The sequence below is a fragment of the Bombina bombina genome, chromosome 3 (genome assembly GCF_027579735.1).
Source record: "Bombina bombina isolate aBomBom1 chromosome 3, aBomBom1.pri, whole genome shotgun sequence".
In the NCBI taxonomy this organism is placed as follows: domain Eukaryota; kingdom Metazoa; phylum Chordata; class Amphibia; order Anura; family Bombinatoridae; genus Bombina; species Bombina bombina.
Genome location: NC_069501.1, coordinates 360,933,868 through 360,949,719, shown reverse-complemented (window position 1 = coordinate 360,949,719; position 15,852 = coordinate 360,933,868). Strand labels below are relative to the sequence as shown.

General features: G+C 40.2%; 1 protein-coding gene across 1 annotated transcript in view; it reads right to left on the bottom strand.

Annotated features, from left to right (window-relative positions):
- Positions 1-15,852, bottom strand: part of USP9X (ubiquitin specific peptidase 9 X-linked) — a gene marked incomplete in the record, with an annotated part of 1,177,890 nt that overhangs the window by 280,898 nt on the left and 881,140 nt on the right.

The following is a 15,852-nucleotide window of genomic DNA, read 5'->3' as shown; positions in this document are numbered from 1 at the left end:
ATAAAATAAGTGTTTATTGCCATTGGTCTATACGTCACAAGAAAAAAAGATACTATAAATAGAATAATGCCTAAAGAGAAATTAATCATTTAAAAGGAACATTCCACTCAGCATTTTAGAATTTTAAGTAATATGAAGTTACACAAAGTCACATTTAAAATAGTGGGTAAGTTTGGAAAAGAATTCCATTGAGTGAAGAAAATGTTTAATGCCGTTTAATTTCTCTCCTCTTTATTCAAAATAGAAGAAAATTAACTGAACGGGTGAGCATTTCTGAAAGCAACTCTGAGGTTAAAATAAAGACATTGAATAACAAGGCAAAACAGGATGACTAGTTTTGTAACCAACTAGATCAGAGGATGCAGTATTAACTACAGATGAGGCTCAGGAAAATGCTTACCTGATAAATTTATTTCTTTTTTGACACAATGAGTCCACGGATCATCTTAATTACTAATGGGATATTCACCTCCTGGTCAGCAGGAGGCGGCAAAGAGCACCACAACAAAGCTGATAAATAGCGCCTTCCCTCCCTCCCACTCCAGTCATTCGACCGAAGTTAAGGAGAGAAAGGAAGAAACAATGAGCAGAGGTGTCTGAAGTTTATAACATACAAATAACCTGTCTAAAAAACAGGGCGGGCCGTGGACTCATCGTGTCAAAAAAGAAATAAATTTATCAGGTAAGCATAAATTTTCTTTTTAATGACATGAGTCCACGGATCATCTTAACTACTAATGGGAATCAATACCCAAGCTAGAGTACACAGATGATACGGGAGGGACAAGACAGGGAACCTAAACGGAAGGCACCACTGCTTGAAGAACCTTTCTCCCAAAAGCAGCCTCAGCCGAGAAAAAAGTGTCAAATTAGTAGATTCCTTTTTTTTCTTTTTTTAAAAAATGTGAAGAAAGGACCAAGTTTCAACCCTGCAAATCTGTCCCACCGAAAGCTTCATTTCTGAATGCCCATGAGGAAGCAACAGCCCTTGTGGAGTGAGCCGTAACTCTCTCTGGAGGCTGCTGTCCAGCAGTCTCATATGCAAAACGTATGATACTCTTCAGCCAAAAAGAAAGAGAAGTAGCCGTAGATTTCTGTCCCTTACGTTTTCCTGAGAAAACTACAAACAATGCAGAAGACTGACGAAAATACTTAGTTGCCTGCAAGAAAAACCTTAAAGCACGAACCACGTCCAAATTGAACAGAAGCCGTTCCTTCTGAGAAGTAGGATTAGGACACAAAGAAAAAACAACAATCTCTTGATTAATGTTCCAATCAGAAACTACTTTAGGAAGAAATCCTAATTTAGTACGTAAAACTACCTTATCCAAATGAAAAGGTAAGGGAACTTATACTGCAATGCCGAGAGCTCTGACACTCTGCTATCAGAAGAAATAGCAACAAGAAATAAAACTTTCCAAGATAACTTTATATCTAAAGAATGCATGGGCTCAAACGGAGCCCCCTGAATAACTTTAAAAACTTAATTCAGACTCCATGGAGGAGTAACTAGTTTTAACACAGGACTGATCCTGACCAAGGCCTGACAAAATGATTGAACATTTGGAACATCTGCCAGACGTTTGTGTAACAAAATAGATAAGGCAGAGATTTGACCCTTTAGTGAACTTGTCGATAATTCCTTCTCCAAACCCTCTTGGAGAAAGACAAAATTTTAGGAATCCTAACTCTACTCCATGAGAAACACTTGGATTCACACCAGTAGAGATATTTTGACCATATCTTATGGAAAATCTTTCTAGTTACAGGCTTATGAGCCTGAATCATGGTCTCTATGTCCGAGTCAGAAAACCCCCGCTTGATAATATTAAGCGTGCAATTTCCGAGCAGTCAGCTTCAGAGAAACTAGATTTGGGTGAAGGAAGGGCCCCTGTATTAGAAGGTCCTTCCTCAACGGAATTCTCCAGGGTGGCAGAGATGACATGTCCACCAGATCTGCATACCCAATCCTGCGAGGCCAAGCCGGTGCAATGAAGGTTAGAGGCCCTCTCGTGCTTAATTTGAGCAATGACCCAAGGAAGAAGAAAAAACGGAGGAAATAGATATGCTAGACTGACAGTTCAAGGTGCCGCCAGGGCATCTATCAGTACCGCCTGAGGGTCCCTGGACCTTGACCTGTGCCACGGAAGCTTGTCCCTCTTCCGAGATGCCATTAGATCCAATTCCGGCTGATAGAAATAAGCTATTATTAAAACAAGAAATGTTCTGGATTTATAAATTAAGAACTATTGCTCCCAGTGGTATTAATAAGGAATGGGATATGAGTTTATTTGTATAATAGGATTTGCATCTACTCGTGTGGACAATATTTTTAATGTTCATATTAGTTTTCAGTATAGATCTTTATTTCAGACAGAAAGATACGTGCATGTATTAGCTTTCATCAAAATTAACATCCCTTTCTGGTATCACTGTGTATGTTTGCTAAACACCATAGTATCCCCTTTCACTTACGTTAAATGCAATGCAACATCTCATATGTACTTTTCATACTAATTATTTTGTATTGTTTCTCTTCGGAACAATGTTTTGCATAATGTTGTATTGACCTATGTTTTTACATGTTTAGAGGTGTAGGTTACAACGTTCGCTATCGAACTAGGTTCCTTATGGAGTTACATTTATATAATGCAATGGTGTTTGGGATTTGAAAGTTGTATTCTATGCTTAATGATTGCCGCTGTCTCTGTTTCTTTAAACCTCTTTCTTAAAAACCTCTTTTTTCCAAATGAAGAGTCTCAGCATTTGGCAATTAACTTATGAGTCTTGCCACTTGCATGTAATAGTCTAGAAATAATATGTATTTAAACAAACGACATATTGAACAAATATAAGTCTATGTTCTTCTATTTTGTATATGTACATATGCTATATTCTGTATCAAACACAATCTCCTTTCTTTTTTGCTACTGATTCTGTTTAGTTTAATAACACTTGCAAAGTGACTTTTTTTGTGTTATGGTAGCATATGTTTGGATTGAACACTTTTGGGTTTTTGTTATATAGTATCAATTTAAACAGAATTTGCATACGGATTAATTACTAGTTATTTTTCCTTCTCCAATGTATTACAATATCATGTCCTACTAGGCACGTCTTTTTTAATTGTATCATGTTTTAATTATTCTCCAGGTGTTTTGTTGAGTCACTCCTACCTTTAAGTAGGAGGTGTCCAAACGAACCACCATTCCTATGATTAAGTGCCCATTTGCGGCATGAAACGCGTAAGTAGCCTGTTCTGTGCCTGGTTTTAAAATATGTTTAAATAAAATCTTTTTTTTTTAATTCTATAAGTGCCTCCCGAGTGCTGCCTTAAATTTCTAATTTGTAGTCATTACTGACTCAAATTATGTGCGTGATAGTTTTGTTGAATACCTGCTAACTTGGAAAAGAAACGGCATGCAGAAAACTAACAACAAACCAGTCAGACATGGCAAGTTGTTCTGCGAGATTGATAATTTAGTGGTTTCCAATGTTTTAACCATACACTGGAAAAAACCAAGGGTCAGTCCAGTATTCTAGGTGCTGATAAGGAAGGCAATGATCTTGCAGATTCATTAGCCAAACAAGGAGCCATAACGGGAGAACTCCTTAATATCGACAACCCCCAAGGCAGAACACTGTGCGATGTGCGATCTCATCGCAGAATCTGTAGTGTGTCTGCAGAAAGACCAGACGTGACTAAAAAAAAATAAAAAAAAATTGCCTGCACTTTTAATGTTTACCTGCAGGTGTCACTGTTCGGTTCCATCTTGGTGTAAATAGTTACTACGTTCCTCTGTTTTCAATTTCTTTTCTCTTCCTGAACTCAAGTGTGGAGGGTAACAGATTGCAGAAAAGGTTAGTGCTTAAACAGACATTATGATATACACCCAGGTTTTCTGTGTGCTAAAGTTTTTAATCTATCATGCTATACATGTAAGTGAATTGGTAAACTGCTTAACGATCCTCAACCCTGACTTCCCACTCCCTTCTCTGTCTGCGCACCTTCATGCCTCAATTTAGATTATTTGCCTGCCACAATCGCTAGCTGGACCTGATGCAACGCTACTTGTTTCACTAGATGAAGACTATGCTTCACATTCCGGGGCTCCTTGCACAGACCTGCCTCTGCATCAGAACACAGCATGGTGACTCACAAGATATTCTATACCGTAGATCAGGTAATGTACAGCATAACAATTTCTGAACTGGTATCCCATTGCTGTGCACTCATGCAGGGGCAGGTCTGTGCAAGGAGCCCTGGAATGTGAAGCATAGTCTTCATCTAGTGAAACAAGTAGAGTTGCTTCAGGTCCGGCTAGCGATCCACAGTAAATTTGTGTGGGCAGGCAAATAATTCAAATTGAGGAAACGTATCGCAACTGAACGCTGCTACACTGTAGGGTGTCAAGGAGCCCACGATATAGTCTTCATGATCTAATCTGAGTTTATGACATAGGCAGCTGCTGCATAGAACACACATTGCCGGTCTTCTTTATATGGAGCTGCTCCACACACAGTGTTCTGTCTGGCACCGATAGACATCTGTTTAAATGGAATGGAGGATGGACTGGGGTTACATACATATGCAGTAAAATACTTGGTCTGATTCAAGTATACATTCTGTTTGAGTTAATAAAGATTGTTGCACTGTTTGGACCTATATTTTTCTGCCCAATGCCCATTGCTGTATTTTCTAATGCCTATCTATATGTTGCTGGAGTGCAATGCCAAAAGCACAGCTCAGCCCCTTTTTTGGGGAGTGCCAGCACCATCCAGAATATTTCAGGAGCAGGAAATAAAAAAGTAAAATGTACTAAATGCATTGCTTTTCAAAATTCCTATACATATCTCATTTAGTTAATTAGGGAATTTATAACTGGTATTATATATTGATCCATGATTTTAGTGTACACTGGCCCTTTAAAAAAATTATTCTAGGACTCTAGGAGCCAACCAATATACATAGTAGCCAGATTTAGTTTTTTAATAAATGGGTGTTAATATGTATATGTGTATGTATACATGTGTGAGAAGGTGTGTGTGTGTGTGTATATATATATATATATATATATATATATATATATATATATATATATACATATATAGTGTCACACAGCAATCATAATAAAATCAGTATGGTGGGGTATATGTGAAGTAAAATTATGTTTATATAATATATTGCAGGGGGTATGCATGAAGAGAACATGGTGATATTGATATGCAGGGGGGGTATGCATGAAGAGAGTAGACCACGGTGATATTGATATGCAGGGGGTATGCATGAAGAGAATAGACCAGGGTGTTATTGATATGCAGGGGGGGGGGGGGTTGGTTATGCATGAAGAGAGTAGACCATGGTGATATTGATTTGCAGGGGTGTATGCATGAAGAGACCATGGTGATATTGATATGCAGGGGGGGGATATGCATGAAGAGAGTAGACCAGGGTGATATTGATATGCAGTGGGGTATGCATGAAGAGAGTAGACCAGGGTGATATTGATATGCAGGGGGGGGGTTTGGTTATGCATGAAGAGAGTAGACCATGGTGATATTGATATGCAGGGGGTATGCATGAAGAGACCGTGGTGATATTGATATGCAGGGGAGGTATGCATGAAGAGAGTAGACCATGGTGATATTGATATGCAGGGGGGGGGGGGGGGGGGGGGGTTGGTTATGCATGAAGAGAGTAGACCATGGTGATATTGATTTGCAGGGGCGGTATGCATGAAGAGACCATGGTGATATTGATATGCAGGGGGGTATGTATGAAGAGACCAGGGTGATACTGATATCTGCAGGGGGGTATGCATGAAGAGACCAGGGTGATACTGATATCTGCAGGGGGGTTATGCATGAAGAGACCAGGGTGATACTGATATCTGCAGGGGGGGTATGCATGAAGAGACCAGGGTGATACTGATATCTGCAGGGGGGGTATGCATGAAGAGACCAGGGTGATACTGATATCTGCAGGGGGGTATGCATGAAGAGACCAGGGTGATACTGATATCTGCAAGGGGGTATGCATGAAGAGACCAGGGTGATACTGATATCTGCAGGGGGGTATGCATGAAGAGACCAGGGTGATACTGATATCTGCAGGGGGGTATGCATGAAGAGACCATGGTGATATTGATATGCAGGGGGGGGTATGTATGAAGAGACCAGGGTGATACTGATATCTGCAAGGGGGGTATGCATGAAGAGACCAGGGTGATACTGATATCTGCAGGGGGTATGCATGAAGAGACCAGGGTGATACTGATATCTGCAGGGGGGTATGCATGAAGAGACCAGGGTGATACTGATATCTGCAGGGGGGGTATGCATGAAGAGACCAGGGTGATACTGATATCTGCAAAAGAGGGTATGCATGAAGAGACCATGGTGATACTGATATCTGCAGGGGGGGTATGCATGAAGAGACCAGGGTGATACTGATATCTGCAGGGGGGGGTGGTATGCATGAAGAGACCAGGGTGATACTGATATCTGCAGGGGGGGTATGCATGAAGAGACCAGGGTGATACTGATATCTGCAGGGGGGGTATGCATGAAGAGACCAGGGTGATACTGATATCTGCAGGGGGGGTATGCATGAAGAGACCAGGGTGATACTGATATCTGCAGGGGGGGTATGCATGAAGAGACCAGGGTGATACTGATATCTGCAGGGTGGGGTATGCATGAAGAGACCAGGGTGATACTGATATCTGCAGGGGGGGCTATGCATGAAGAGACCAGGGTGATACTGATATCTGCAGGGGGGGGGGGGGTATGCATGAAGAGACCAGGGTGATACTGATATCTGCAGGGGGGGTATGCATGAAGAGACCAGGGTGATACTGATATCTGCAGGGTGGGTATGCATAAAGAGACCAGGGTGATACTGATATCTGCAGGGGGGGTATGCATGAAGAGACCAGGGTGATACTGATATCTGCAGGGGGGGGGGGGTATGCATGAAGAGACCATGTTGATATATATTGATATGCAGGGAGGGGGGGGTATGCAATGCATGAAGAGAGAGACCAGGGTGATTGATATGCAGGGGGGGGGGGGATGCATGATGAAGAGACCAGGGTGAAGTTTTCAAGAACTGATATGTTCTCTGATTCTGATATATATGTATATCTACATTTATTTTTCCTTTTAACTTTATTAGTTCACACACCCGCTTTTACCATATATAACTATTCTTAAAGAGACATGAAACATAAAAAAAATAAAGATTCTGAATCTGATATAAAACATATCATTTAAAGAATTTTCCAATACATTTCTATTAGGCAAGGCTGCCAAGGCAGTAGGTACATATGTGTGCAGTGAGTCAACAAGCAATCAGCAGCTCCTGAGCCTACCTAGGTATCCTTTTCAACAATGGATACCAAGAAAACCAAACAAATTAAATAATAGAAATAGATTGGAAAGTTGTTTAAAATAGAGTATGTTCAACTTCTACTAAATCATGAAAAATAACTAAAAACATAATTTATGTAAGAACTTACCTGATAAATTCATTTCTTTCATATTAGCAAGAGTCCATGAGCTAGTGACGTATGGGATATACATTCCTACCAGGGGGGGCTAAGTTTCCCGAACCTCAAAATGCCTATAAATACACCCCTCACCACACCCACAAATCAGTTTAACGAATAGCCAAGAAGTGGGGTGATAAGAAAAAAGTGCGAAAGCATAAAAAATAAGGAATTGGAATAATTGTGCTTTATACAAAAAAATCATAACCACCACAAAAAGGGTGGGCCTCATGGACTCTTGCTAATATGAAAGAAATGAATTTATCAGGTAAGTTCTTACATAAATTATGTTTTCTTTCATGTAATTAGCAAGAGTCCATGAGCTAGTGACGTATGGGATAATGAATACCCAAGATGTGGATCTTCTACGCAAGAGTCACTAGAGAGGGAGGGATAAAATAAAGACAGCCAATTCCGCTGAAAAATAATCCACACCCAAAATAAAGATTAATGAAAAAAACTGAAAATATAAGCAGAAGAATCAATCAAACTGAAACAGCTGCCTGAAGTACTTTTCTACCAAAAACTGCTTCAGAAGAAGAAAACACATCAAAATGGTAGAATTTAGTAAAAGTATGCAAAGAAGACCAAGTTGCTGCTTTGCAAATCTGATCAACCGAAGCTTCATTCTTAAATGCCAAGGAAGTAGAGACTGACCTAGTCGAATGAGCTGTAATCTTTTGAGGCGGAGTTCTACCCGACTCAACATAAGCATGATGAATCAAAGACTTTAACCAAGATGCCAAAGAAATGGCAGAAGCCTTCTGACCTTTCCTAGAACCAGAAAAGATAACAAATAGACTAGAAGTCTTTCGGAAATCTTTAGTAGCTTCAACATAATATTTCAAAGCTCTAACTACATCCAAAGAATGCAACAATCTTTCCTTAGAGTTCTTAGGATTAGGACACAATGAAGGAACCACAATTTCTCTACTAATGTTGTTAGAATTCACAACCTTAGGTTTAAATTTAAATGAAGTTTGCAACACCGCCTTATCCTGATGAAAAATTAGAAAAGGAGACTCACAAGAAAGAGCAGATAATTCAGAAACTCTTCTAGCAGAAGAGATGGCCAAAAGAAACAAAACTTTCCAAGACAGTAATTTAATATCCAGCGAATGCATAGGTTCAAACGGATGAGCTTGAAGAGACCCCAGAACCAAATTCAAACTCCAAGGAGGAGAAATTAACTTAACAGGTTTTATACGAACCAAAGCCTGTACAAAACAATGAATATCAGGAAGACTAGCAATCTTTCTGTGAAAAAGAACAGAAAGAGCAGAGATTTGTCCTTTCAAGGAACTTGCAGACAAACCTTTATCCAAACCATCCTGAAGAAACTGTAAAATTCTAGAATTCTAAAAGAATGCCAAGAAAAATGATGAGAAAAACACCAAGAAATGTAAGTCTTCCAGACTCGATAATATATCTTCCTAGATACAGATTTACGAGCCTGTAACATAGTATTAATTACGGAGTCAGAGAAACCTCTATGACTGAGAATCAAGCGTTCAATCTCCATACCTTCAAATTTAAGGATTTGAGATCCTGATGGAAAAAAGGACCTTGCGATAGAAGGTCTGGTCTTAACGGAAGAGTCCACGGTTGGCAAGTAGCCATCCGGACAAGATCCGCATACCAAAACCTGTGAGGCCATGCTGGAGCCACCAGCAGAACAAACGAACGCTCCTTTAGAATCTTGGAAATCACTCTTGGAAGAAGAACTAGAGGCGGATAGATATAAGCAGGATGATACTTCCAAGGAAGTGACAATGCATCCACTGCTTCCGCCTGAGGATCCCTGGATCTGGACAGATACCTGGGAAGCTTCTCGTTTAGATGAGAAGCCATCAGATCTATTTCTGGAAGTCCCCACATTTGAACAATCTGAAGAAATACCTCTGGGAGAAGAGACCATTCGCCCGTATGTAACGTTTGGCGACTGAGATAATCCGCTTCCCAATTGTCTATACCTGGGATATGAACCGCAGAAATTAGACAGGAGCTGGATTCCGCCCATACAAGTATTCGAGATACTTCTTTCATAGCCAGAGGACTGTGAGTCCCTCCGTGATGATTGATATATGCCACGGTTGTGACATTGTCCGTCTGGAAACAAATGAACGACTCTCTCTTTAGAAGAGGCCACGACTGAAGAGCTCTGAAAATTGCACGGAGTTCCAAAATGTTGATTGGTAATCTCGCCTCCTGAGATTCCCAAACCCCTTGTGCTGTCAGAGACCCCATACAGCTCCCCAACCTGTCAGACTTGCATCTGTTGAGATCACAGTCCAGGTCGGAAGAACAAAAGAAGCCCCCTGAACTAAACGATGGTGGTCTGTCCACCACGTCAGAGAGTGTCGTACAATCGGTTTTAAAGATATTAATTGAGATATCTTTGTATAATCCCTGCACCACTGGTTCAGCATACAGAGCTGAAGAGGTCGCATGTGAAAACGAGCAAAGGGGATTGCGTCCGATGCAGCAGTCATAAGACCTAGAATTTCCATGCATAAGGCTACCGAAGGGAATGATTGAGACTGAAGGTTTCGACAAGCTGAAACCAATTTCAGACGTCTCTTGTCTGTCAGAGACAGAGTCATGGACACTGAATCTATCTGGAAACCTAAAAAGGTTACCCTTGTCTGAGGAATCAACAAACTCTTTGGTAAATTGATCCTCCAACCATGTTCTCGAAGAAACGATACAAGTCGATTCGTATGAGATTCTGCTAAATGTGAAGACTGAGCAAGTACCAAGATATCGTCCAAATAAGGAAATACCACAATACCCTGTTCTCTGATTACAGATAGAAGGGCACCGAGAACCTTTGTAAAAATCCTTGGAGCTGTTGCTAGGCCAAACGGCAGAGCCACAAACTGGTAATGCTTGTCTAGAAAAGAGAATCTCAGAATCTGATAGTGATCTGGATGAATCGAAATATGCAGATATGCATCTTGTAAATCTATTGTGGACATATAATGCCCTTGCTGAACAAAAAGCAGAATAGTCCTTATAGTTACCATTTTGAATGTTGGTATCCTTACATAACGATTCAATGTTTTTAAAGCCAGAACTGGTCTGAAGGAATTCTCCTTCTTTGGTACAATGAAGAGATTTGAGTAAAACCCCAGCCCCTGTTCCAGAACTATCTTTATTTGAAAAAGAAGGCATCAGCTTTTTTTGGTTCAGAAATCTGGACAGCACTTTTTTATTGGTGGATGAATGTATCCACCAATTAGCAAGAACAACCCAGGCTGATCACCAAAAAAGGGCCGGCATCTAAACTTACATTCTTGCATTTCAAATCAAGAAATAAAGAGAATGAAGAAAATTTGATAATAGGAGTAAATTAGAAAGTTGCTTAAAATTTCATGCTCTATCTGAATCACGTGATTCAGATAGAGCATTACATTTTAAGCAACTTTCTAATTTACTCCTATCATGAAATTTTCTTCATTCTCTTGATATCTTTATTTGAAATGCAAGAATGTAAGTTTAGATGCCGGCCCATTTTTGGTGAACAACCTGGGTTGTCCTTGCTGATTGGTGGATAAATTCTTCCACCAATAAAAAAGTGCTGTCCAGAGTACTAAAACCAAAAAAAAGCTTAGATGCCTTCTTTTTCAAATAATGATAGCAAGAGAACGAAGAAAAATTGATAATAGGAGTAAATTAGAAAGTTGCTTAAAATTGCATGCTCTTTCTGAATTACAAAAGAAAAAAATTGGGTTCAGTGTCCCTTTAATGATAAAGTTTATCTTTATAACTTTGGAAGAGATCAGGTTAAGGAGAAGAAATTTCTTCCATCATGGAAGGTCCTTTTGTCATTACTGACAAAATATCTCCAGTTTAGGATACCTAAAAATGATACTTTTATGGATAAATTGGGTCCATATTAATCATTTGCGAGCGTGCGCCATCCTAGATCCCAACTAAAAGCCATAGAGGGAGAATGAATTGTCATAAACCCCAAATGCACTAAAGAAATATTGTAGTTTAAAGATGTCTAGCTAACCAGCATAAATGTGAGGATTCAAAAATAACGGACTATCTTCATAATAAGACAGTCCATAACGGATATAATATAAATACTCTCACCAATTACATGGGTTTTCAGTCAATTTCCAATACATGTGTCCTACATATAATGAAAATTGAAAGGGGGGAATTATGTCATGTGAAAGATGAGAAATTATTATAAGCTATGTGCATAGATTAATTAATCTATGTATGTGTAATTTCTATACTGTAAGTTGCATTTGAATTCTGAAATCAGAAATTAACTTTAGACTACTGGCTATGCAAAAATTACACTTCACAGACAGAATAATCTTATTTCAAAGGACCTTTGTTATAGACCTGTGTGGGCCCCTTAGCTATAGTCAAATACACACTATAAAGGGAAACATTTGCTCAATTAGTGAAGGAAGATTTCTTCAAAGGAAGACTATATAAGGAGTTTTCCTATCTGAAGGAGCAGTCGCTTAGTCTGAACTGATATTTGAATATACAAACATGCTCAGTCATCTAGGTGTTAAATTATCCCATACTGAGTTCAAATACACGAACTGCAGATGTAACGTCTCCTTAGAAATACCAGAGAAAAGTAAATTTATGCTTACCTGATAAATTACTTTCTTTTACGATATGACGAGTCCACGGATTTCATCCTTACTTGTGGGATATTAACCTCCTGCTAACAGGAAGTGGCAAAGAGCACCACAGCAGAGCTGTATATATAGCCCCTCCCTTCCCCTCCACCTCCAGTCATTCGGCCGAAGGTTATAGGAAGAGAAAAGGAAAGGCTAAAAGGTGCAGAGGTGACTAAAGTTTACAAAAAATACAAAGAAAAACTCTTAAAAGAACAGGGTGGGCACGGACCACGTCCAAGTTATGTAACAGACGCTCCTTCTTGGAAGAAGGATTAGGACACAATGAAGGAACAATAATTTCCTGATTAATATTCTTATTCGAAACAACCTTAGAAAGAAATCCAGGTTTGGTACGTAAAACTACCTTATCAGAATGAAAAATGAGATAAGGAGAATCACACTGTAGTGCTGAAAGCTCAGAAACTCTTCGAGCAGAAGAAATAGCAACTAAAAACAGAACTTTCCAAGATAACAATTTGATATCCATGGAATGCATAGGTTCAAACGGAACCCCTTGAAGAACTCGAAGAACTAAATTCAAACTCCAGGGAGGAGTAATGGGTCTATATACAGGCTTAATTCTAGATAGAGCGTGACAAAAAGACTGAACATCTGACATATTTGCCAAATGCTTGTGAAACAGACTTGACAAAGCTGAAATTTGTCCCTTTAAGGAACTCGCTGATAACCCTTTCTCCAATCCTCCTTGGAGAAAAGACAGAATCCTAGGAATCCTAACTTTACTCCATGAGTAACCCTTGGATTCACACCAATAAAGATATTTACGCCATATCTTATGATAGATCTTTCTAGTGACAGGCTTTCTGGCCTGTATCAAAGTATTGATGACTGAATCAGAGAATCCTCGCTTTGATAAAATCAAGCGTTCAATCTCCACGCAGTTAACTGCAGAGAAATTAGATTTGGATGTTGGAAAGGACCTTGAATGAGAAGGTCCTGTCTCAATGGAAGTTTCCACGGTGGCAGAGAGGACATGTCCACTAGATCTGCATACCAAGTCCTGCATGGCCATGCAGGTGCTATCAGGATCACTGATGCTCTCTCCTGTTTGATTCGAGCAATCACGCGTGGGAGGAGAGGAAACGGTGGAAACACATAAGCTAGGCTGAACAACCAAGGAACTGCCAAGGCATCTATCAGTTCGGCCTGAGGATCCCTTAACCGGGATCCGTATCTGGGAAGCTTGGCATTTTGTCGAAATGCCATCAAATCCAACTCTGGTTTGTCCCATCTGAGAATCAATGAGGCAAATACCTCCGGGTGAAGTTCCCACTCCCCCGGATGAAAAGTCTGTTGACTTAGAAAATCCGCTTCCCAGTTCTCTACTCCTGGGATGTAGATCGCTGACAGATGACAAGAGTGGGCCTCTGCCCAACGGATTATCTTGGATACTTCTATCATCGCTAAGGAACTCCTTGTTCCCCCCTGATGATTGATATATGCCACAATCGTAATGTTGTCCGACTGGAATCTGATGAATTTGGCCAAAGCCAACTGAGGCCACGCCTGAAGCGCATTGAATATTGCTCTCAGTTCCAGAATATTGATTGGAAGAAAAGACTCCACTTGAGTCGAAACACCCTGAGCCTTCAGGGAGTTCCAAACTGCACCCCAGCCCAGAAGGCTGGCATCCGTTGTCACTATCACCCACGAGGGTCTGCGGAAACAAGTCCCTTGGGATGATCCGGCGACAACCACCAAAGAAGAGTTTCTGGTCTCTTGATCTAGATTTATCTGAGGAGATAAGTCTGCATAATCCCCATTCCACTGTCCGAGCATGCACAGCTGCAGTGGTCTGAAATGAAAGCGAGCAAACGGAACTATGTCCATTGCCGCTACCATTAATCTAATTACCTCCATACACATACACTGAGCCACTGATGGCCGAGGAATGGACTGAAGTGCTCGGCAAGTATTTCGAATCTTTGATTTTCTGACCCCTGTCAGAAATATTTTCATGGCTACCGTGCCTATCAGAGTTCCCAAAAAAGGAACCCTTGTCTGTGGAACAAGTGAACTGTTCTCTATATTCACCTTCCAGCCGCGAGTTCTCAGAAAAGACAACACAGTGTCCGTGTGAGATTTTGTCAGATGATATGTTGACGCCTGAATCAGAATATCGTCCAGATAAGGCGCCACTGCTATGCCTCGCAGTCTGAGAACCGTCAAAAGAGACCCTAGAACCTTTGTGAAGATTCTGGGTGCTGTAGCCAACCCAAAGGGAAGAGCCATGAACTGATAATGTTTTTCCAAGAAGGCAAACCTTAGAAACTGATGATGATCCTTGTGAATAGGAATATGAAGGTAAGCATCCTTCAAGTCCATGGTAGTCATATATTGACCCTCCTGGATCATTGGTAAAATTGTTCGTATTGTCTCCATCTTGAATGATGGAACTCTTAGAAATTTGTTTAGACACTTGAGGTCTAAGATTGGTCTGAACGTTACCTCTTTTTTGGGAACCACAAATAGGTTTGAGTAAAACCCCTGTCCCTGTTCCAATTTTAGAACTGGACTAATTACTCCCATAGTCGAAAGGTCTTTTACACAGCGTAAGAATGCCTCTCTTTTTATCTGGTTTGCAGATAACTTTGAAAGATGAAATCTCCCTCTTGGAAGAAAGTCCTTGAATTCCAATTGATAACCATGCGTCACTATTTCTAGTGCCCAGGGATCCTGAACATCTCTTACCCAAGTCTGAGCAAAGAAAGAGAGTCTGCCCCCTACTAGATCCGGTCCCGGATTGGGTAAAATTCCCTTCCTGCTTTGAGGAAGAAGAAGTGGGGGGTCCTCCTTTAAAGTTCCGAAAGGAACGAAAATTATTCTGTTTACCCCTCATTCTAACTGACTTATCCTGAGGTAGGGCATGGCCTTTACCTCCTGTAATATCAGAAATGTTTTCCTTCAATTCTGGCTCTGAAAAGGGTCTTACCCTTAAAGGGAATAGCTAAAAGCTTATGTTTTGATGACACATCAGCAGACCAAGATTTGAGCCACAATGCTCTACGTGCTAAAATAGCAAATCCTGCATTCTTTGCCACTAATTTAGCAATTTGAAAAGCGGCATCAGTAATAAAAGAATTAGCTAGCTTGAGAGCCTTAATTCTATCTAAAATGTCATCTAATGGAGTCTCAACCTTAAGAGACTCTTCCAGAGCCTCAAACCAAAAAGCTGCTGCAGTAGTTACTGGAACAATGCAAGCCGTAGGTTGTAAAACCTCACTTTACCATGTCTTCCTAGTATAACACAGGCAAAGAGAATGACTGGAGGTGGAGGGGAAGGGAGGGGCTATATATATATATATATATATATATATATACAGCTCTGCTGTGGTGCTCTTTGCCACTTCCTGTTAACATGAGGTTAATATCCCACAAGGAAGAAATCCGTGGACTCGTCATATCTTTGTAAAAGAAATCTATTTTGAAACCCATGTCTTTTTGAAAGCAAAAGAATCTGGAGGATTTCAAATTTAAACAAATTATCTATATAGTTTTTAATATTTAATATGTGCCTCAGACTGTCCAAATAAATTGTATAAATGTGTATTTGTGTATCTGAGAGAAAATGCCTAGCAGTGGCATGTTAGATTAGTATTTGCTGAATTTAATAAGTAGTCAATTTA